General features: G+C 38.7%; 1 long non-coding RNA gene across 1 annotated transcript; it reads right to left on the bottom strand.

Annotated features, from left to right (window-relative positions):
* Window positions 1–305: 305 nt before the first annotated feature.
* Window positions 306–23,266, bottom strand: LOC103888740 (uncharacterized). The gene is made up of 3 exons (XR_653120.3): window positions 23,023–23,266; window positions 8,015–8,199; window positions 306–1,538 (listed from the first exon to the last, which is right to left on the bottom strand). It is a non-coding gene; the product is annotated as an uncharacterized LOC103888740 (long non-coding RNA).
* Between the last annotated feature and the right edge of the window lie 104 nt (window positions 23,267–23,370).

The raw sequence follows: 23,370 nt of genomic DNA, 5'->3' as shown, positions 1-23,370 counted from the left end.
AGTGCAGCCTTTCTCCATGCTTGCCTGGATCTTACAACCAAATTTCTGAGTCTCTCAACTATTTCTACTAAATCTCAGCCTCTTTAGTGAATCCTCAAATACCTCTCACTTTCTCTTTCTTTCCCTTGTCTCTGATAATCGTCTTTATTCCTGTCCTTGTATCCCCAGGCTCTGGCAGAATTTATTGCTTAATTCTGTGTAGTTATCTCAGTAACAATAGGCTGCCAGTTATACACACACACACACACACACACACACACACACTCAAAGAGCAATAATTGCTTTAGGTTTAAATATATTTACTTAATTGTGATCTAAGGTTGGTTTTTATTTTTCTCTTAACCTGATTTATCTCAAAGTCATTCACAGATAGATCTTAGTCTCTAAGGTAAGAATTAAATAACACAATATGTATAAAGCATCTAGCACAGTGTGTGGTACAATGTAAATATTCACCAGGACAAAAATATTATTAATAGTAGTAACAGTTTTTTCATTTATGATAAGTGAATTTTCTAGGTCCAAATTTTAGGGCGACTCTTACTACAGCACTGGAATGAGAGAAGCGTTCCATGGGATGGCTTTTTTAAAAAAATCAAGTTTCCTATATAAAAGCACTAAGTCCAAAACCCCTCCAATAGCAAAACACTCCAGGTCATTGCTGTCCTATAGAAATTTCTGCAGTAATGAAAATGTTCTATCTCTGGGCTCTCCAATATGGTAGCCAATGGCCACACGTGGCTATTGAACACTTTGCGTGTGGCCTATGTGGCTGAGGACCTGAATTTCTAATCTCAACCACCTTAAATTTAAATTTAATTGCATGTGATTAGCAGGTATAATATTAAAGAGCCCAGCTCTACAAAGATCATCTTGACTAACAGATGTTTATTAACAATATTGTCCCTTATTCTCTGCATACTTATTAGGTTGCATATTGCACTTTTATTATAACCATCTATTTGATTTTCCCCTTCAACGCTGCAGCACTCATTCATTTTAACCAGCTGTCTCCTGCATCAAATTCTTGGAGTAATTAGCATCTCAAAATGAAAGTTACCTTTGACCCTTCATAACAGTTGTAAGATTATTCCCCTCTGGAGAAACAATCCCTACTGATGACCTATTTGCGCAGCTCTTCGTTTAGTGGTTTCAATGTGAACTGTGAATGCTTGATACCTTGGCACACCAAAGGGATGCAAATACTGTGTCCAAGGGCGTCCTGCCAGGGTTGTGTGCAGGTCACCCTGACCCAGCCGGAAAGCTACAGATACCATGGCACATAACCTGGATCCTTATTGAAGGAGTAGTTTTAAGAAATTAGCCAATCTTTCTATAATGGAGAGTTCTCCCAAGGCTCAATGATAAATATTTATGCTTCTTGGGCCATCCGAATGGCAAATGACTTCCTTAACTTCGATAAATGCATTCCTCTGCTGTAATGATGAGAGTCACATGCTCTGTTGGAAAAGACCTAGCCAGCAAACAATGGATGCTAATACCAATATCCTGGAAATATATTGATCCTCTTGAACGCCCTGCCAAGGATAACAAATACCTTTTAAGTTTTGTATATTGATAGATTCCAATAAATATTTTTTCCAGGAATCAGGAACAACATACATGTTTAAAGAACAAGATGGTTCTAGTGTAGTCTTTTGTTAGAAGGTAGTATATTTGTGTTATAGATTCAAAATGATTTTTTAAAAATTTACTTGTTTCAGTAGTTGTTTGTGTTTTATCTATAAGTCTCTTACATGATATATCACTGTCACAGGAAATATTTGTAATAATTACACAGGGAAAATCCACTAAATTTTCAGGTTTAGTTAACTAAAAAAAAGCTGGTTGAGGACTTTAGAGAAAAGAATAAATACAACAAAATGCAAAATAAAAAAATCAGTTAAAATAAAAATAAAATACAGTACTCTTATGCCTAACCAAACATTTATAAATTGGAAAAATATTGAATTTTGTATATTCCAAGTTATTGGGCAACCGAGGTGGGAAAATGGCTTGAGACAAATATGTACTTTAGCAATTAGTAAATATTTCAGCTTCCTGGTATTTATTCCTACCTGAATGGTAAAAGAATCTGAAAGTTTGTTGCAGGTTATTAGACATACAGCAATTGTATACCAGTCACTGACATATATCCAATTATACACCCAATTAGATTGAGTACTCTAAAACTCTGAGATCACTATAGTAGATTAGATTATTACTTAGGAAATATTTACTCTTTCCTTACTTTCATTGGAAGAGCACACTGCTCACTCCATTGTTTTGGGGCTTGACTGGTGATAGCCAATGAAAAGTGATATTGTGCCAGTTCTGAGTCTAAGCTTTCTGAAGTGTCACGTGTTTCCACTTATGACTCTCAACAGAAGTAAAACATGTGTCAGTTGACCACACTAAGACATATGGGAGAGACATGCAGCCAACTTACAGACTGAAATACAACCACCCAGCTGAGCCCATACCAGCTGAACCATATTCTACTTGCTGTTCTGTGAACATGAGAATATGTTCACTGTTTCATGTCACTGAGATTTTCTGGTTGTTGTTTATGGTGGCAATAAGTTCCTGATACATTGGGGGTGAGTCACTTAAAATAGTATGCCTTTCTGTATCATACGCACTGCTCCAGATCTGTGCTTTTCACTTTCATCTGCTCCCCTTTATAAGTTCTACAGAGCTGCTCCTTCCAACTCCACGAATAGCCCTGCTCTGGCAGTTTCACTACCACATTGAAGGTTGTTAAAAATACAAATTCTCAGCGCTCCCCCAGACCCTGTAGGGGTGGGGCTCAGGGGTCAATGTTTTTAACAAGTTCTGCAGGTAACTCAATACACACATTAGGTTGGCCACAGTTTGCCTGGACTGTTTTGATCTTAGCAGAGTCAATTCTGAGAAACTCCTTGGATGGTTGATCACTCTGTGAAAACCCATGCAGTAGCTTACTGTATTAGTCCATTTTCATGCTGCTGATAAAGACATACCTGAGACTGGGCAATTTACAAAAGAAAGAGGTTTATTGGACTTACAGTTCCGTGTGGCCAGAGAGGCCTCACAAACATGGCAGAAGGTGAAAGTCATGTCTCACATGGCAGCAGACAAGAGAAGAGCTGTGCAGGGAAACTCTCCTTTTTAAAACCATCAGATCTTGTGAGATTTATTCACATCACAAGAACAGCATGAGAAAGACCCAGGCCCCCCATGATTCGATTACCTCCCACTGGGTCCCTCCTACAACACATGTAAATTTAAGATGATATTTGGGTGGGGACACAGCCAAACCATATCATTCTGCCCCAGGACTGTCCCAAATCTCATGTCCTCACATTTCCAAACCAATCATGTCTTTCCAACAGTCCCCCAAAATCTTAACTAATTTCAGCATTAACTCAAAAGTCCAGAGTACAAAGTCTCATTTGAGACAAGGCAAGTCCTTTCAGCCTATGAGCCTGTAAAATCAAAAGGAAGTCTGTTACTTCTTAGATACAATGGGGGTACAGGTATTGGGCAAATACAGCCATTCCAAAGGGATAAATTGGCCAAAACAAAGGGGCTACAGGCCTCATGCAAGTCTGAAATCCAGTGAGGCAGTCAAACCTTAAAGCTCCAAAATGGTCTCCTTTGACTCCATGTCTCACACCCAGGTCATGCTGATGGAAGAGGTGGGTTCCCATGGTCTTGAGCAGCTGTGCCCCTGTGGCTTTGCAGGGTACAGTCTCCCTCCTGGCTGCTTTCACTGGCTGGCATTGACTGTCTGTGGCTTTTCCAGGTGCACAGTGCAAGCTCTCACTGGATCTACCATTCTGAGGTCTAGAGGACAGTGGCCCTCCTCTCACAGCTCCACTAGGCAGTGCCCCAGTAGGGACTCTGTGTGAGGGCTCCAAACCCACATTTTTCTTCTGCACTTCCCTAGCAGAGGTTCTCCATGAGGGCCCCGCCCCTGCAGCAAACTTCTCTGTGGGCATCCAGGCATTTCCGTACATCTTCTGAAATCTAGGTGGAGGTTCCCAAATCTCAGTTCTTGACTTCTGTGCGCCACAGGCTCAATGCCACATGGAAGCTGCCAACGCTTGGGGCTTCCACCCTCTGAAGCAACAGGCCAAGCTGTACCTTGGCCTCTTTTAGTCATGGCTGGAGCAGCTGGGACATAGGGCACCAAGTCCCTAGACTGCACACAGCAGAGGGACCTTGGGCCCAGCCCAAGAAACCATTTTTTCCTGGTAAACCTCCAGGCCTGTGATGGGAGGGGCTGCTGCAAATGTCTCTGACATGCCCTGGAGACATTTTCCCCATTGTCTTGGTGATTAACATTCAGCTCCTTGTTACTTATGCAAATTTCTGCAGCCTGCTTGAATTTTTCCCCAGAAAATGGTATTTTCTTTTCTATTGCATTGCCAGGGTGCAAATTTTTTAAACTTTTATGATCTGTTTCCCTTTTAAAACTGAATGCCTTTAACAGCACCCAAGTCACATCTTGAATTGTTTCCTGCTTAGAAATTTCTTCCATCAGATACCCTAAATCATCTCTCTCAAGTTCAATGTTCCACAAATCTCTAGGGCAGAGCAAAATGCCCCCAGTCTCTTTGCTGAAACATAGCAAGAGACTCTTCCCAACAAGTTCTTCATCTCCATCTGAGACCATCTTAGCCTGGATTTCATTGTCCATATAACTATCAGCCTTTTGGGCAAAGCCATTAAACAAGTGTCTAGAAAGTTTCAAACTTTCCCACATTTTCCTGTCTTCTTCTGAGCCCTCCAGACTCTTCCCACCTCTGCCTGCTACTCAGTTCCAAAGTCGCTTCTATATTTTTGGGTATCTACAGTAGTGCCCCACTCTACTGGTACAAACTTACTGTATTAGTCCATTTTCATGTTGCTGATAAAGACATACCCAAGACAGGGCAATTTACGAAAGAAAGAGGTTTACTGGACTTAGAGTTCCACATGGCTGGGGAGGCCTCACAATCATGGCAGAAGGTGAAAGTCATGTCTCACATGGCGGCAGACAAGTCTCACATGGCGGCTTGTACAGGGAAACTCCCCTTTTTAAAAACCATCCAATCACATGAGACTTATTCACTATCATAAGAACAGCATGAGAAAGACCAGTCCTCATGATTCAACTACCTCTCACTGGGTCGCTCTCACAATATGTGGAAATACAAGATGATATTTGGGTGGAGACAGTCAAACCATATCATCTATAATGGTGGGACTTCTGCAGTCCTAGGAAGACACAGCTTTCCCAAAAACTTTATTCTGAAAATTGAAGTTGATATGTCTTACCTTTGGCTATGACCAAACAGAAATTTCTCTCACTAAGTCGTAAATCTTTACAGGAAGAGAAGATGTTGCGTGTTCCCAAGTGTTGTGTATTGCTTCATGATAAAGGCAGCCTTCTTAAATAGAAGGTAGCAAGGATTTGTAAGTTTCTAATAGAAGCTGTACGTGTACAGTATAAGTAGATGAGATTTTCAGATTCTTGCCTATGAGCCAGTCTTTGCACTGAGCATCGGAACAGGGGATAGAGACAGTTTGGAGTCAGACAAACGTAATGAAGAAAAAACACTAAATACATATGTTTAATACTTAACAATTTCCCTACTCCAGCTCTTACTTTCCTACATACCTTTCTCCTTCTTCAGAAGCAAAATGTGGTCCCTTTGTTCCAATTTACTTAAGAAACTGTAGAATTAACTTACATTCTACTGCACATTGGGTATGTAATTCCCTATGTAGGTGAAGTTGCGGTACATTGTGATTTCAGGGTTCTTTTTTTAGTTAACCTCTCTTACCCTCAGTTGAAGCCCATCAGACTGTGAGGCCCATAGCAACCCAACCGGCTTTGAGTAGAATCCATCTAAGAGTTCACCTAGTGCCCTGAAGTTCTGCATATGTGCAAGACCCACAGGAAGGCCAGGATCAAAGGGACCTGAGAGAGCCTCAACAGGGCTGCAGGAACATCATGTAATTTACCCAAACCATCTGCAAGTGACATAAATACCAGCCGCTTAGAACACCTGCACCAGATGACTCAGCATCAAGTTGGGAAGCCAGTACAGGGTTGAAATAAAAGAAAACAAAAACTTCAGTGACTGGAGCAAAACAAATCATCACATTTTGGCACCAGCTGTACTGGAAAAAAAAAGGAAAGAAACAAAATGATTTAGCAAATTTTAGTCCACTTCCAATCAGAGGGATCTGCCAGCTGGAAGTGTCAAAGTTTGCATTAGCAGGTGTGAGTAAGGGAAAGGGTTAAAAGAAAAAGAAAAACTGTAAGAAAGATTAAAGCCAAGAAACCTCCAATAGTAGTTTCAGGATACCAGATAAAGAACAGCTGCTTAAGACACAATACACTGATTATGACCTAGAAGGAATGAAGAAAGAGGGGCCCTTTGATAGTTAAGAGCAAGGGAGCAGGTGTGGACGTTACATGTGCCGCGCCATAGCCAGCAAGCCCAGGAGGTTCTGTTGGGTTCTTCCTCTCAGCTATGAAGGGAGCCGTTTATTTAGACACAATCCTTCAAAAACTATCAGAAAGTCCCTCTGCAACCCCAGCCACCACAAAGAAGGCCTTCCATACAATTTTAAGACATGAATATACCTTCAATAGGAAAAGAAAAACATGATTGCCTGTAAGCTATTCTAATGAGGCCGTTTCTGGAATTTCAATTACCCTGAGATGCCTCCTGTTTATGGCATTGACCTTGTATTTTCTTTGGTAGACAGGAGGGATGTGATGACTGGAGGGCACACCGCTTTGTGCCTCATCCACCAGATGAATGGCCACAGATATTCTTGGCATCTGAAGTGGCCCAGGTGGTCCCTCTGGCCTGATTTCCTTGGCCAGTTTTCCTTTCTCATCTGGGAGTTTTGACCCTCCTGCTTTCCAACTAATTGTATCATATTATCTCCTTTTTGTTTAAGACTATTCTCTCAGCAAAAAGTTGCAAAAACTCAGATTATTAGGATAGAAAGTCTCAATTAACCTCTGACCTTGCTTCAGTGCCTGCAGCCCGGGTTATTCCTTACACCTAATTGTGGGCCCATTAACAGGTTGTCTAAAAACAAAACAACACACACACACAAAAACTGTTTTGACCAGGCTGTAATTGCTGCTAAGTGACACTTAACAATGGCTCTCTTGTACTATTGCTAACTGGACAGTGTGGGCTACTCTGACCAAGCCTAGACAGTGAGATTTAGTTGTGATAACGGCCTCCCTGTATCTCTTTAAGTGCTTTGTCCAGCAACTCCCTTGATTGAAGGGTGGTCATTTTTTGGATTGCCAGAACCGACAACGTGGCACAAAGCATGAAAGACAACTCCCACGGAGGACTACGAAAGCCTTCCTCCCCTCCTGCTGCAAATATAATTAGTTTATGTTAGCTGGAAAAGGTCAGAGGTTGTCAAAGGGTAGCAAAGTCTTTGTTTTTAGGCAAGATAGTGGAATAATTGCTTGATGCTCAGATCTGCAGGTGCTGTAAGGAGCTCATTTGGGCTTGGCAGCCTGCAGGGAAAGCTGATTTCCTCTGGAAAACCATGGAATTCCTCATGACAGAATCTATTTGCTGTGACAGGAGTGATTATGCATTCACGGCCTCAGCACAATACCTGCCACACTCTGCCCTCACCTTACCCCATTTTCACACACTCCAGGCATTGAGCCCCTTTCTTCTCTTTCTTTATGAGAACAGCGGAGGCATGAGCAGACAGACCAACCTGGTTGATTTCATGTGAGGGAATGTCTAGGCTGTCTTAGGAAGTGGAGAAGAGAGAAAAATCTCATGGAGCAATTTATTCAAGATAAAGGAGAAATTAAAAAAATGAAAAGGAGAAAAAGATACATTGCCATGAAAAACAGAGTTAAATGTCACAGCAGGTTTTAAGTGGAAGAATAAAGAGTGAGGAATGAGGAAATTCTTTAAAAAGTGGGTTTGCTTCAAATATGCCCCATCTTTCCCCATGCTAATCACCTTCATTTTGTTTTGCTTACCTCTCTCAAGACATAGGAGCGCATTGCAATGAGATCCCCAATTAAAACGGATTGCAATATCTTTAAAAACCAAGGTAAGCTCTCTGCACTTATTCTGCAATGCACTCACTTTGGCTAACGTGAAGTCCTTTTCCAGTTAGTCTGTGGATGTTTTACATATATGACAAGGTCATGCATCCAGCCATCTGTTGAGAAAGCAAAGGAAAGTGATTCTAGAGCCAGATAAACCAGATACTCTCGTACTTGCTGGTTGTGTGAACTTGGGCAAGGCATTCAACTTCTTTATTATACAGTTGAATTTGAAGAAGTTCAGCTGTGGAATGAGAATAATAATGCCTTATTATATTTCTTGCCCAATTGATCTAAGGTTCAAATATTTCATCTCAAATTTCCCATTTTACCACCCAGTTTACATGTGATCAATCTAATGTGGGTTATGGATTTAGTGTTTTTCAAATCCTTGTTGCTGATGGCTTGGGCCAAGGTCACCTCCCTGATGGGAAACCTAAGCCCTGGGGGCTCTCATTAAACCCTAGACTGTGAAATTGAAAGGTTGGACTTGATAACTATCGTGCCCTTGAACAGTCCACATGACAAGACTTGCACTGTTGCTTTCTACTTTTCAGCTCTGTACTTTTACCTGGAATCTCTATAAAGGTCCTCCAATTATTTGCAAACCTGACATTTCTTTGGCCTCTGCATAAATTATTCAGAAAGTAGAATTTGGATTAATGTAGAATTTTAAACACGTATAAATGAGATGAGATCAATACCGAGGGCAGCACTCAAATTACCCATATCTTGACCAGTAAAATGGCTCACGTGACTAACTTAGACAGGCTTTTAGCTTTATGGTGGCATTTATGAAAATAGAGAACACAGTCTCCTTTGATGTTTTAGGAAGCCATGCCTTTAATGTGTTTTGACACCTGTTTTTAGGGGTGTGCTCAGGTAATGTGCTGAAGAAATATTGGCTATAGAGAACAAGTTAGAAATCTAATTAACTGTGATGAAAAGGGTTTTTAGACTTTTTTTTCTGAACAAGTCAAATTCTTTTAATCTAAGAAAATGTGGCACATATACACCATGGAATACTATGCAGCCATAAAAAATGATGAGTTCATGTCCTTTGTAGGGACATGGATGAAATTGGAAATCATCATTCTCAGTAAACTATCACAAGAACAAAAAACCAAACACTGCATATTCTCACTCATAGGTGGGAACTGAACAATGAGAACACATGGACACAGGAAGGGGAACATCACACTTCGGGGACTGTCGTGGGGTGGGGGGAGGGGGGAGGGATAGCATTGGGAGATATACCTAATGCTAGATGACGAGTTGGTGGGTGCAGCGCACCAGCATGGCACATGTTTACATATGTAACTTACCTGCACGTTGCGCACATGTACCATAGAGCCTAAAGTATAATAATAATAATAATAATAATAATAAAAAGAAAAGCTTTCAAAAATAAAAGAAGGATGGAAGCAAATAGGAAGAAACATGTAAATAAGAAATAAAAAGAAGGAAGAAATTGATGGGTTATACCCAGTTGCCAAAAGAATCAATGTTAACATACCAGGACTTTAGAAAAGGGCCATGTGTATTTATGACTGAACAGATTTATAAAAATAAATCAATGGACAAATAATCAAAACTATTGATGAGGGTCTATTTTCTACCCTGTTTCTACCAGATTTTTCAGGGTTACAAAACAAATATTCTTTATTAATAACTCATTTTCTGATGAGACAGTCAGTTATGAAACAACACCCGACAATGGAGATAAAAAAGTTAAAATGGTGGAAGAAAACAGTGAGTGCCTTAAAGTTTTTGATGGGAGAGAAGGCTGGAATAACTGCATATACAGTCATGGACGGCTGACCTGAGCCTCAAGGGAAGGCTGGCGTGTAGAATTCTAATAGGCAGGAAATCATAGAAAGAGAATGAGCAAGGGCCAGGAGGTGAGGAAGAACATGTGGTGGTAGATGAGCTGCATCAATGGCCCCACTCTCCTCCTCTCTCTTTGCCCCATAATGTGCAGTGCCCTCCCACACTGGACAGCATTTTGTTCTATCCCCTGATTCTTGCTTTGCCCAATTATGAACAAATATGGTGTCAACAGAGTCTGGAAACTCCAGAAAAGTCCTTGAATGTGTCTTTTTTCTAATTTACTCTTCTAATTTTGGCATGAGAAAATGCTCAGTGGATGGGACCAGTAAGGCAGAGAAGAGTTGTCCAAGTTTTCCAGCGGAGGTCCTAGACAAGCTGACAGAGTATCCCAGACATAGGCGACCCTAGCTAAGATCAGCAGAGCCCCCTAGCTCATCTGCAGCAGACTGCAGGTGCAGGGAGGGCCCATTCAAGACTTTAAGAGTCTCCCAGACAACCTGCAAATACATGATATGTTTAAGGCAATAAATGCCAGGGTGGTTTGTAATGCAACATCATTATGTCTACAAGTAACTTGTACATGTGTCATGAATTCATTAATATAGGATTCAATTTGGGGACAAATTCCTCCATTATTGTTGTAGATGTTTGGAAATCATCTTTTACCGAGGAGGAGCCTTCAGTGTGAAGAGAAAAGAGTCATGGTTGTTCACACAAGAGTAAACAGAATTGAGAAAAATATCATGAGTTCATTTACATCTAAAAGAGTGTCCCTGAAATAGCTAGAAGCTGAGGCAAATTGTTGTATGCACTTGAGTTATTCCAACTAAGTGCTTCAAGTAATCACATTTTAGGAAATTAACTAGGATATTTGATGTATTAAATATTTGCTTTTTAATGATCGCCATTCTAACTGGTGTGAGATGGTATCTCATTGTGGTTTTGATTTGCATTTCTCTGATGGCCAGTGATGGTGAGCATTTTTTCATGTGTCTTTTGGCTGCATAAATGTATTCTTTTGAGAAGTGTCTGTTCATGTCCTTCGCCCACTTTTTGATGGGGTTGTTTGTTTTTTTCTTGTAAATTTGTTGGAGTTCATTGTAGATTCTGGATATTAGCCCTTTGTCAGATGAGTAGGTTGCGAAAATTTTCTCCCATTTTGTAGGTTGCCTGTTCACTCTGATGGTAGTTTCCTTTGCTGTGCAGAAGCTCTTTAGTTTAATTAGATCCCATTTGTCAATTTTGGCTTTTGTTGCCATTGCTTTTGGTGTTTTAGACATGAAGTCCTTGCCCATGCCTATGTCCTGAATGGTATTGCCTAGGTTTTCTTCTAGGGTTTTTATGGTTTTAGGTCTAACATTTAAGTCTTTAATCCATCTTGAATTGATTTTTGTATAAGGTGTAAGGAAGGGATCCAGTTTCAGCTTTCTACATATGGCTAGCCAGTTTTCCCAGCACCATTTATTAAATAGGGAATCCTTTCCCCATTTCTTGTTTTTCTCAGGTTTGTCAAAGATCAGATGGTTGTAGATATGTGGCATTATTTCTGACGGCTCTGTTCTGTTCCATTGATCTATATCTCTGTTTTGGTACCAGTACCATGCTGTTTTGGTTACTGTAGCCTTGTAGTATAGTTTGAAGTCAGGTAGCGTGATGCCTCCAGCTTTGTTCTTTTGGATGTGGAGAAATAGGAACACTTTTACACTGTTGGTGGGACTGTAAACTAGTTCAACCCTTGTGGAAGTCAGTGTGGCGATTCCTCAGGGATCTAGAACTAGAAATTCCATTCGACCCAGCCATCCCATTACTGGGTATATACCCAAAGGACTATAAATCATGCTGCTATAAAGACACATGCACACGTATGTTTATTGCCGCATTATTCACAATAGCAAAGCCTTGGAACCAACCCAAATGTCCAACAATGATAGACTGGATTAAGAAAATGTGGCACATCTACACCATGGAATACTATGCAGCCATAAGAAATGATGAGTTCATGTCCTTTGTAGGGACATGGATGAAATTGGAAATCATCATTCTCAGTAAACTATCGCAAGAACAAAAAACCAAACACCGCATATTCTCACTCATAGGTGGGAATTGAACAATGAGAACACATGGACACAGGAAGGGGAACATCACACTTCAGGGACTGTTGTGGGTTGGGGGGAGGGGGAAGGGATAACATTGGGAGATATACCTAATGCTAGATGACGAGTTGGTGGGTGCAGTGCACCAGCATGGCACATGTATACATATGTAACTTACCTGCACATTGGGCACATGTACCATAAAACCTAAAGTATAATAATAATAATAATAATAATAATAATTACAATAAAAGAAAAAAAAAATTTGCTTTTTGCCATTGCACATTTTTATTTTGAAAGGCAATCATATTTATAAAGCTTTTTATTTTGAGATATATAGCATTCATATATAACATATATATGTGATTTTTGAAAAAATAATAAAACATATCAGCCAGATTGTGAAAGATTACCAATAACTTTGAAGATTATCTCTCAATTATCCTCCCTACATGTAAGACCATCAGCCGTTGTCTCTCCCCAGAGATCACCACTAACTAGTATTTTGCATTCATCCACATTTTCTTTAGACTATATGCTTATGACTCTCAAATTCATAAGACCAATGATGTTATCCTTCTCTCGTATCTGCAATGCCATATTTCTAACTACATACAACTCCATATATATAGATGTCATGCTCAGTACCCTGTTGCTACTTCAGAAATAACATGCCTAAAAACAGACTTACCACTGCCCCCAAAACACCAGCTTCCTTTCCAAAATGTTTCAAGTCTGCCAAAGCCCACACTTTGTCCTAGAAGTCCATGCTGAAGGGGTCATGAGGTTGGACAAGGGAGGAGGCATGGAGAGGCTGGCACAAATCCTGCACTAATGCAGGAAAACACTTTGATTCACTTATGGCCAAGGGGTCAGTGGCAGCATGTTGGAATCATAAAGCTGATGCATAAATAAAAAATTACAGGCAGTCCCCATATTTTCCCACTCATCTTACTAAATAAAGACTTTAATTTTTACTTATTCACCTGTTTATTTTATGATTTCTATGAATATCTGCTTTGATTATTTCTATAAATATTGTACAGTTTCTATGAATATTCAATATAATATCAGAAATTAAGATTTTTCACTTACAGCATAGTTCACAGTCTTTAAGACTATATATAATAAGAAATATCTATTTGGAGAATACAAGAGTTTTAAATGACTATGGGCATTTTGGCTCTTAAATATGCATCCATCTATTCATGCCATCAACAAATATTTGTATGTCTGTGCTCTATGAAAAGCAATATTAATAAAGTGGAAATACAAATAAAAAATACTGGCATTGCCTCAAGAAGGTCTGATAAGGAGAGAAGTTTGCACACAAAAAAGCTCAACACAAGTAGGGACAAGATAATTTTCATATTATCAGGTTAGTTCTCAGGCTCACAAGCAAGTGAACTTGCTTTGGGTGATGGTAGCCAGGGAGGATTTGTGACTAAAATGAAATTTGACCTAAAATTGTTCCAAAGGTATAGATACAAATATAGAAAAGAAACACTCAAATTTTTAAAATGTATTTAAGGAAAGGCAAAAGTGTACAATTTATTCATTTTTCTATTCTAAAAATATCAATTGGATGACAGAATCTTAATGATAAATAAGAGAATACACCACTGCTTTCATATAGTTTATATGCTAAGAGATAAAAAATAACCAAACAAAATAATTGGAGAAAATGTTTTCTCAGAAAGTAATGAAATATGATGGCTTGATAGACTTCATCTTGAGTAGGGAGATGACAGTTGAAATAGAACAGTCAAGAAAGACTATTTGAAAAGATCACATTTAGACAGAAGCTAAATGATGAGAAACGGCTTTGTATAATTATAATGGAAAACATGCATCAACTTGTAGAGAATGTGAGGATTCCACATAAAAGGACAGAAGAATACAATTATGAATTTTATTTGGGGGTCATATTATAGATAATAGTCAGGTAACAATGCTGCTAGCAATAACATAGTGTCACCAAGTGCTATTTAGCACATTTTCAAATGCCTGTGTTAATTTGACTAACTAGTTCATTCTCCTATTTGCTTGAGATTTTCTATTTTGAAATATCTCATTTGCCTATACAAAGCCTATTTATTTTATAAATGTACAGAGTAGTATTTAGCCATATAAACTCACTTATCTGGTTCTTGGTGATGAAGCAAGTTGCATCTAAATTTGTAAAAGTGGTATATCTACTATAGCTTTTTATTTGTATTTATATTTTGGGTTGTTTCAGAACCCAAAGAGAAATTTCCTAAACCATAAGATGGGAAGATTAGTGATGGAAATAGAAATCGGAGAAGTATAACTAACCTAGGCATGACTACGTCCAGGGATACAAACAGAAGGTACCAGAGCTCAGTCTCTTGTCATCTTTCAGCTCAGCGCTCATCTGCATTGACTTAGCTTTTGGAGAGAATTTCCCTATGTATTGACTGTGAGCTTCTTGTCTGGTAGCTTAAGAACTTTCACTTTCCAATAGTTTCTAGAGTTTTCCTGGATTGGATTTCAATTGACTGCCAAAAGTCCTATGTCCATCATTGAATAGCTCATTGTGGCCAAGGTAATAAAATATATTGCTGGGGCTAAGAATACAGAAGAGGTGTTTTGCACAAGAAAATCAAGATTCACTTGTAAAATTTTGGTGAAATCTATTCTGAGTAGGTACACATAACAGCTATTTACTACAGCAATGGTTCTCAAACTGTTTTTCCTATACCAGGAGTGTCAGCATCATCTGTTAGAAATGAAAATTCTTGCTCTACCCTAGAAGCACTAAGTAAGAAACTCTAGTGATTGACCCAATAACTTATGCCTTAGCAAGTCACTCATGTAATTCTAATCCACATGAAACTTTGAGAATCATTGTTTTACACCATCATACTTAGAACAAAATACATAGCCCTTTCCATGATCTATAAAGGCATACATGAAATGGTCCTCTTCTACCTCTCAGACCTCATCCTGTATAATTTCCGTCTTTCTCACTTTATCTTCTTTTTATTACTCAACATTCTCAGTAGCTGTCATCTCACAGCATTTGTGTGTGCTCTTCCCTCTGTCTAAAATGTTCTTTAGGCGGCTCACTGTTCTCCTAACTATGGTATCCCTTCAAAAGCCATCTGTCAGAAGCCTGACTACACCAACATATCCCTCTCTTAACCCATACATCTCTATTACATTTTATTACTTCTATTTTATATCGTAATTTAATATTAGCTTATTCATTGGTATATGTATTCATTTAGACAAATATTAATATAGATAATTGATTTTGGTTTCTCTGTTCAATATTCCTAGAATGTCACCACTGTGTGAGCAGGAGTACAGAGTTGGCATTTGACTGTAATAGCCTTAGTACTTAAAACCATTCCTGCGTACAGAAGGTGCTCACTAAATATTTATAGAATGATTCACTAAATAATTCATTGAATATACTATGGTGGTTCCTGCTGCTCCACCATCTCCGCCAGTCATCAAATGAGGTAACAGAAAAGCTGAGTTATTAAGGATGGCAGGGGGTGGGATGTCCCAGAGAAAAGAAAGTACCAAAACCACAAGCACAGTGTCTAGTGATTCAAATTGATGGGCCTCAATTTATCAAAAAACACGCAAAAACTATCCTGGCTTTCCAGCCATGAAGACCACATCCTTTCAAATGACTGTGTTAAAGATAAAAGGGAGGAATTATCCCTTTCAGAAAATAGAGTAGAATGTTTAACTGAAGGTTTTCCTTCATTTGCAGTGCATTTTCGTAGATTATAGGATACCACCAGCTTGGGAGAGAAGGATGGCAGGATAACTTATTTTAAACAATGTAAAAACTGAGGAATTTGATCCAAGATTCAAGTCAGAAGAATACCATACAAGGAAGTAACTAAAGTGGAAACTTAGAGATGTAGATAAATATTCCTATGTGGGTGAGAATAAATAGATTTCCAAATAAATGTTTGAGAATAAAAATAACAAATTGTATTAAAATAGTCTTCAAAATTAATTTATACTAAGAACTCACAGATATTATGATGACCCTTTCAACTGTAGCATGTGCCTGTGTGTGGTTTCCTAGAAATAGTTTCGGCAGATACAAAGTATCACTTGGCATTCAAAATTTAATTCACCGTCCATTTGTCCTTGTAGATATTCCCACATTTTTGATATTACAGAAACCTAGATGGTCAGTCATTGTTCTTAATTGTTTCAAATACATGTCACAACTCATTCTTGACTAACTCTTGAAGTGGAGTAAATGGATGAATAAAAATTCATCAATAAGCTTAAACCTCCCTTTCTCCATTAGTTTCAACATCCTCTTCAGAAAAATAATTTAGAAGTTTAAAATACAAGTTGTCAAATTGAATTCCATAAACTTCAGCTTGGTGCATCCCTTTGGCTTGGTGAAAAGGCATCTAAGATAACATTTTTAATTTGTTAGCACAGTAGATTTGGAGGATAAAACCTTATGAGGCAGAAAGGGATGCTCTCTCATTTTATCCGCTTTATAGAAAAGAAACTGAGTTTATGCAACATCCAAACTTGTTTAAAGTTAGTAGCTAAGCTGTGACTAGAACCCAGGTGCCCTGCCCCATGTTTTGCTGTCATTATTACAAAAAAGATTTATAAGCCACAAATGAGACAAAACTAAACAAAACCAACAAAACAAATAAACAATAACCAACATTAAATGACAGTGGATTAACAGGAAACCAGGCAAAGCGAAGTTAGCCAATTTAAACCTGAGTTTAACTTACAACACAACAGGAAGGTAGAAAGTGTGGGCTCCAGACGAAGACAGCCAACATTTCAATTCTGGCTCAACCACCTGGACAGTTTTTCATCTCTGTGTGCCTCAGTTTCCTCATCTGGAAAATGGATTAATATTAATACCAACTTTACAGGCTTGTTATGAGCAAGTAGTGATATAAGTGTTGGAAAAAAAGAGCCCTGAACAAAGAAAGTGCACCAAAAGCATTTTGTTATTTGCTTAGTCTAAAATTCCTATTTTACCGATTGAGAATGAGAATTATTGAACAGAATGTTTTAATCATTTAGGTTTTCTCTTTTCTTTAGAGAGAGAGAGTGTCTCACCCTGTCATGCAGACTGAAGTGCAGTGGCATGATCATGGTTGATTGCAGCCTCGACTTCTGGGCTCAAGTGATCCTCCCACCTCAGCCTCCTGAGTAGCTGGGTCCGCAGGCATGTGCCACCATATCTAGAATTTTTTTTTTTTTTTTAGAGAAATAGGGATCTTCTATGTTGCCCAGGCTGGTCTCCAACTCCTGGGCTCAGATGATCTTCCAGCCTTGGCCTCCCAAAGTGCTGGGATTACAGGTGTGAACTGCCTCTTCAAGCCCAATAATTTAGTTTTAATCTTCACCAAGGACAGAAATAAATACCAAAGAAGCTATCCAACAGGTGATAGAATGTCCATCTCTTGCCCTAACCTGGAATTACAGCTCTAAAATATCAGTCTTCTACTGACTACAAGCAATGTTGCACCTTCAGTGATTTCATGGGAAGAAACCTTGCAGTTAAGAATCAGATAGACTTGGATTTTCCAAATGAACAATATTAAAATGTAAATAGTCAAAATAATAAGGATATGAAAATCTGCTTATAACTAAAGAGGCTACAAACTTATGTGCATTCAAAGAAGTGTGTCCCTTCTCTGTTACCTATCTTGCCCTTTCTTTCTGTCACACTTAAGAACTCACCCACTATTTCCATTTTTTGTGTGTGCATATTACTGATTATTTTAAAAGGAATGCCAGGTACACATGTGGGAGATCTTTCTTATAATAAAATTGGATTGGAAAAAGCAAAACTATGAATGTTTAGCAAAAACAAACTTTGAAAGGAAACTCAAATTTTTTATTAATGTTTCCTTGGGCATTTTTCTAAATTCAGCCTTGTCTCTGCATAATATTTTTCTTGGTTGGGTAGAGGCTGATTAACATATTCATTATTTTTTTAATGTACTATGCTGCTATTTGCAGCTTCAGGTAGTTAATATTTGTGTTTAAGCTTTGCCGTTCAAATGGGAAAATCCACCCTAAACAGCATTGCTGAACAGCATGAAGGAATCCTTCGAAACAGGAGGTCCCTTTCCTGAATACCAATCAGTGTGGCTTTCCTCTGTGGCTGAGAGAGGAAGCACTGGCCAATGTTTGCACTCCACCATGTCCTGCATGTCACAAGCTTAATTTCTAACACTGGCCGCCTTGTCGGCAGAATTTCCGGATGGTAGAATGAATTGAACCTCTGAAGAAGGACGGCGCTACTGTGTCTCTGGATGACGTCAACGTCTTCTGGGACAACAGCATGAAAAAGCGAAATATAATCAGAAGGAGCCTGGCTCAAGATTACCTCAGAGAGTGTGAGTGTGTAAATATGATAGGGCAGCCCTACAAGAAAAATCATTAATGTTTGCTAACATGCAAGGCTTGAGTTAATGGGCAAGTATGAGTAGAAGACAGCAAAAGACCTTTGAATAATAACTAATTAGGCTTTATTGACACCTCCAACTTCACATAAGCAAATTTAGATTCCAATGATCATTTTCTAGCATCTACTGTATATCAAGTCCATATCTCCTAGGTTGTTTAATACTGAGAATGGATAGAAATTAATCAGGAGAATAGGAAGAGAAAAACTCAGGATCAGAAAGGCTGAAGTATACTTTTCCAAGATACAACAATTTATTCATTTTTTCCCATATGTATGAATTAAGCATTTACAATGCCCCTACCAGGACAGACATGATTATGAGCCAGACAAAACTGGGACATGAATTCAAGTTTTGTGCAATATTACATACTGTTTAATTTTCACTTCCATTAGTTCCTTCAATTATCTTCTAGACACATTAATGTAATAAGTTATAATTCCTAACACTCATGTTATATTTAAAAGGATAAATATATGCCATATTTAGTTTCACATTTTTTCTTATATGTTTTCTGTTTTTTTCTCTCATATGAAAAAGAAAGTAAATAACAATGTTATCCCTGTATAATCTCCATGTGTTACCTCCCATTCTCTCCACAATTTTTTGTTATTTTCCTTCAAGGACTCTGAGTTCACAAAGTATGAGAATGGTTTCTGTCCTTCCCAGGAGAGAAAAGATGTAGTAAATTGAAAGATGAAAAATATAAGCTCAGTATCATAATGCTGAATGTGTGAGGAGGAGTAACTAGGAGTTTAGCAGATAAATGTGGGGAAAGTGAACAGGACAGAGATGGAGTTTCTGTCAGGAGGCATTGGCCTCTTGCCAGTGAACCACTGAGATGACAGAGAGGAAGGGTGAATGTTGCTCTGTTGCCTTCTCCTACCATTTTGTTTCTTAACACATTTCTTTTCCCAACTTTGTCATTGTCTGTCCTATTCTGGAACATCTGTACCCAGTTTGGCTAGGCAACTTTATACAACATGGCATCACTACTCATTCCAAAACTGTATGTATTCTCAACAAAGAAAAGTTGTAGGTTCCTCCATCTTGCCTTTCTTACAACCCAGAGTTTGTTGGTTGTTTGTATAGTAGCCCATATGTTTCAAGGTTGAGAGAAAATCTTGATGGCATCTTTGCTTCCCTTCACTGCATCTAGTTCATTAACCCTTCTCCCCAATAACAACAGCTATATCAATCAGACCATAAAATGCAGCTCTTGCATCCTGTGTTGTTCGGCTATATTATATTTCCCTTTCCCCACACTTATCTGCTGAACTCCTGGTTACTGCCTCTCGCACATCCAGCACTAGACTTAGATTTTTCATCTTTTCATTTATTACAAGAATGACTCAACACTCTCCTCTTCCCTGACTGCATTTCCTTTGCCTTCCCCTTGTACTAGCTTTACCTCAGCTCCCTACTCAAAACTGCCACTTCTTAGACCTTGTTATCCCATAAAATTGTTCTATCTGAAAACTTCAAGCACCCTCTTCCTCACTTCAACCCCCTTTTTGTCAATATTATGTTTTAAACTATTTTCACTATGAGTAACTTTTGGCTTCACAAGCCCCACTTTTTCCATTCTCCCACACCTTCACTTGCCTCATTAGCCAGTGGATACTTTAAAATGGCTTTACATCAATAACAGCCTTACTTATATCTAACATGGTCTTACTTATCTGCCTTTCTGCACTTTCTTCATACATTCTAGCAATTCCCACATATAGTTTAAAACATCTTTTTGCTGTTCTACTTAAGCAATCAAATGTTGCTGGAGAAATCCACACAATAGAGCTGTTGGATTCCACTATCCAACGATGTTAAATTATTGTGAATGTGCTTTTAATACTATTGGTGACTTGTAGATTGATTGCATTAAGGATCTCAATTCCGTGTCCTTCACTGTATTCATGTCCATTTGCCACGTGACTTTATTGTTTCTCCCACTGCAGAGAAGAATCTCCTTCCCCATTCTTTGATCCTGAATATGGGTATGTGACTTGGTTTGGCCAACAGAATTAGAATATTAGCAAATATAATGCATGCATACGCTTGAAAATATGCTTGCATCTTCCCACTTCTGCTACTGCATCTCTGCCTTGACCATGACAACTTCTTGGACTGGCCTGCTAGAGATGAAGGACACGTGGAAAGGAGTCATTTATCTCAGGTGACCCGATGAAGCCAGCCTAGGTCAGGGACAGCCAACCAGCCTCAAAATATGTGATAAATCTCAGACATCTCCAGAAGAATTATGAAGCGAATTCACAGAAACACAAATTAAAGAAAAGCCTAGTGTTTTGAGTCACTCACTTTGGGTTGGTTTGTTATGCAGCACTGCTGTAGCAATAGGCAGCTAATACAAAACTCCTACCTGATTTCTCTGTTATACTTCTGCTCTAATTCCCAATGCAATTTAATATTTTCACCCTCAAAAAATAGCCAAATGCTTTAGAGAAATATTGGAGGCCATATAATGCTAACTCTCTCAACTCACTTCTGTGAATTTGGCAAACTTTTCAACATCCATCCACATTACCCTCTCCTTTGTCTCTAAAATATCAGTAGAGAGCCAACCATTTTGCTGTCCATGGAACCTACATTTTAGATCCAATTTCTTCTTACCATGATCCTTTCTATTTCATGTGTGTTCAGCCTTTCCTTTTTAACATGATGTATTTTCCACTCAACTGATTTCTACCTGTCCTTTAGCCCCTTCCTTCTATGTAAAAGAGTTACCTTGGGTTGCCAGTGACCCCTAGATTAAATGTTTTTCAATTCTCATTTTATTTTACCTGCAAGAATTACTTTGCACTATAGACTATTTGTGGATTCTTAAAATGCTCTTTTCTCTTTGTTTCCATGTCACAAGACTGTTTTGGTTTTCCCCCTACATCTTTGTTTACTTCTATTTTATCTCCACTTCAAATTTAATCTCATTTATCTGGCCAAGAAATGTTATTTCACAAGGTTTGTTCCTACGCCCTCTTCTTATACTCTACATTTAAACAAAGAGATCCTATCTGGGCCAATGGCTTCAACTGTCACCTCACTACAGATGACTCATGAATTAGTGTCTCTATCACAGACGTTGCCTGTAAGCCCCAAACCCATCCATTCATCTGCCTCTTTGATATCACCATTTGGATATCACTAAAGCACCTCATATTTAGTAGTTTCAAAATAAACTTATCTGTCCTCCTCTCCAGCAAATTGACTCTACCCTCAGTGTTTTCTATCTCAGAGAATGACACTATCATCTATATGCTACAAAATCCAAAAATCTAGGAGTTATCCTTTATAACCTTCTATCAAATACAGCCACCTGCATGCCATGTGGATTTTATCTTTTTCACATCACTCAAAGCTGGCTATTCTCTCTCACTTTCAGGCCATTACCTTATTGCAGGCTAATGTCATTTGTTTTTAAGTTTATTGCCTTACAGTAACCTCACTGCCACCACAGTATACTTGGAATTTCCAAAAATTGCCCTCTTTTTTTTTCTCTCTTACAAACACACATAGAGACATACACAAACTGGCATACTTAAAACATATCTAAGTCTTCATTTCACGTGTGATAAAGACCAAAACTCTTATGATGACCTGCAAGGCAATGCATGATTGGTCACTCCCAATTTTTACAGCCTAATTTCACACATGTATGCCCCTCTCTGCTGCTTTGCCACTGTGACAATTTCTTCAGTCTCTTGAACTTTCCATGCACCCTTTTGTCATAAGCCAGGTCTTCTGATGATTTCATCAGCTACATTCCCCAGGCACTTGCTCTGTCTCTGGGCAGAGGTATCACCTCTTATATACCACAGAACCTTCTAGAAGTTGACCACTGATCTGAACTATTCTATGCTTCCTGGTGCAGCAACCTCTTCCCATCATATGTCTTACCTCCTCCAGTTCTCTTAGTTTCTTAGTTTCTACATACAGCTAGAGTGTACCATTAAAATATTTGGCACACATTTAAAATCATGAAATATTTTAACTTGTCTCTATTTTTATTTATAAACCCCTGGATCATTCCTACAGAAATGAACATATAGGACTTTCAAAGAAACCCTTCACACAACCTTTTCTTTTAGTCTTGATACATTCTACAGTGTCAGGGGCTGTATCTATCTTGATCACTGATGCCTTCTCAGCCCCTAGAGCAGTGCCTGGTAGAGTAAGAACCAGTAAACATTTGTTGAATGAAATAGAAAAGAAAGGATGAGGGAGAAAAGAAAAGAGGAAAGAAGGAAAAAAAACTCACATAGAATAAATACAATATTGTGATTTCAGGCTCCAGAATTCAATGCTCAATAAACATGAGTTAATTCTGCCCATTCAGTTTATAATTACCAAAATAATCTATCCATAAAGAGGAGTGAAATCTGCCCAAACTACACACCCAGCCCTTCTTATTGTGGTGTCTATTATTTCATTTAAGAAGAGTATAGATGCATGTTTCATTTAAGAAGAGTATAGATGCATGTTTTTGATGTAGCACTGGCAAGACAGAGTCTGAACTGGCCTCATAAATCTCCAGGAAACGAGGGTGGGTACAAACCTTCAAAGACAGTCTTGGGCTGTGCAGCATGTCCCGACAGCTCCCATCCAGTGCCGCAGCCACTTTGGAATGTAGCTGACCTCATGGAAATGGTTCCATACCTACATGCTGAGAGTTTCTCCCTTGACCTTTCACTTTCCCTCTCTTTTGATCACTCATGTCACCTTTACATTTTGGCATGCAGTGTATTTCTGTGTCTTGGCCTGATTCAACAAATATCTAATTTGTTGCCATGGTTGTGTTTTGGTTGTAGTTCATTGTCAACATTCTGAGAGGTGAGGTCGAGAAATCCAGACAAGTTCTTTTGCTCTTCCTTGGTCATGAGATTTTGTGTTTTTGTTGTTCTCT

The sequence above is a fragment of the Pongo abelii genome, chromosome 21, assembly GCF_028885655.2.
Source record: "Pongo abelii isolate AG06213 chromosome 21, NHGRI_mPonAbe1-v2.0_pri, whole genome shotgun sequence".
Taxonomy (NCBI): domain Eukaryota; kingdom Metazoa; phylum Chordata; class Mammalia; order Primates; family Hominidae; genus Pongo; species Pongo abelii.
This window is presented reverse-complemented; position numbering and strand designations above follow the sequence as displayed.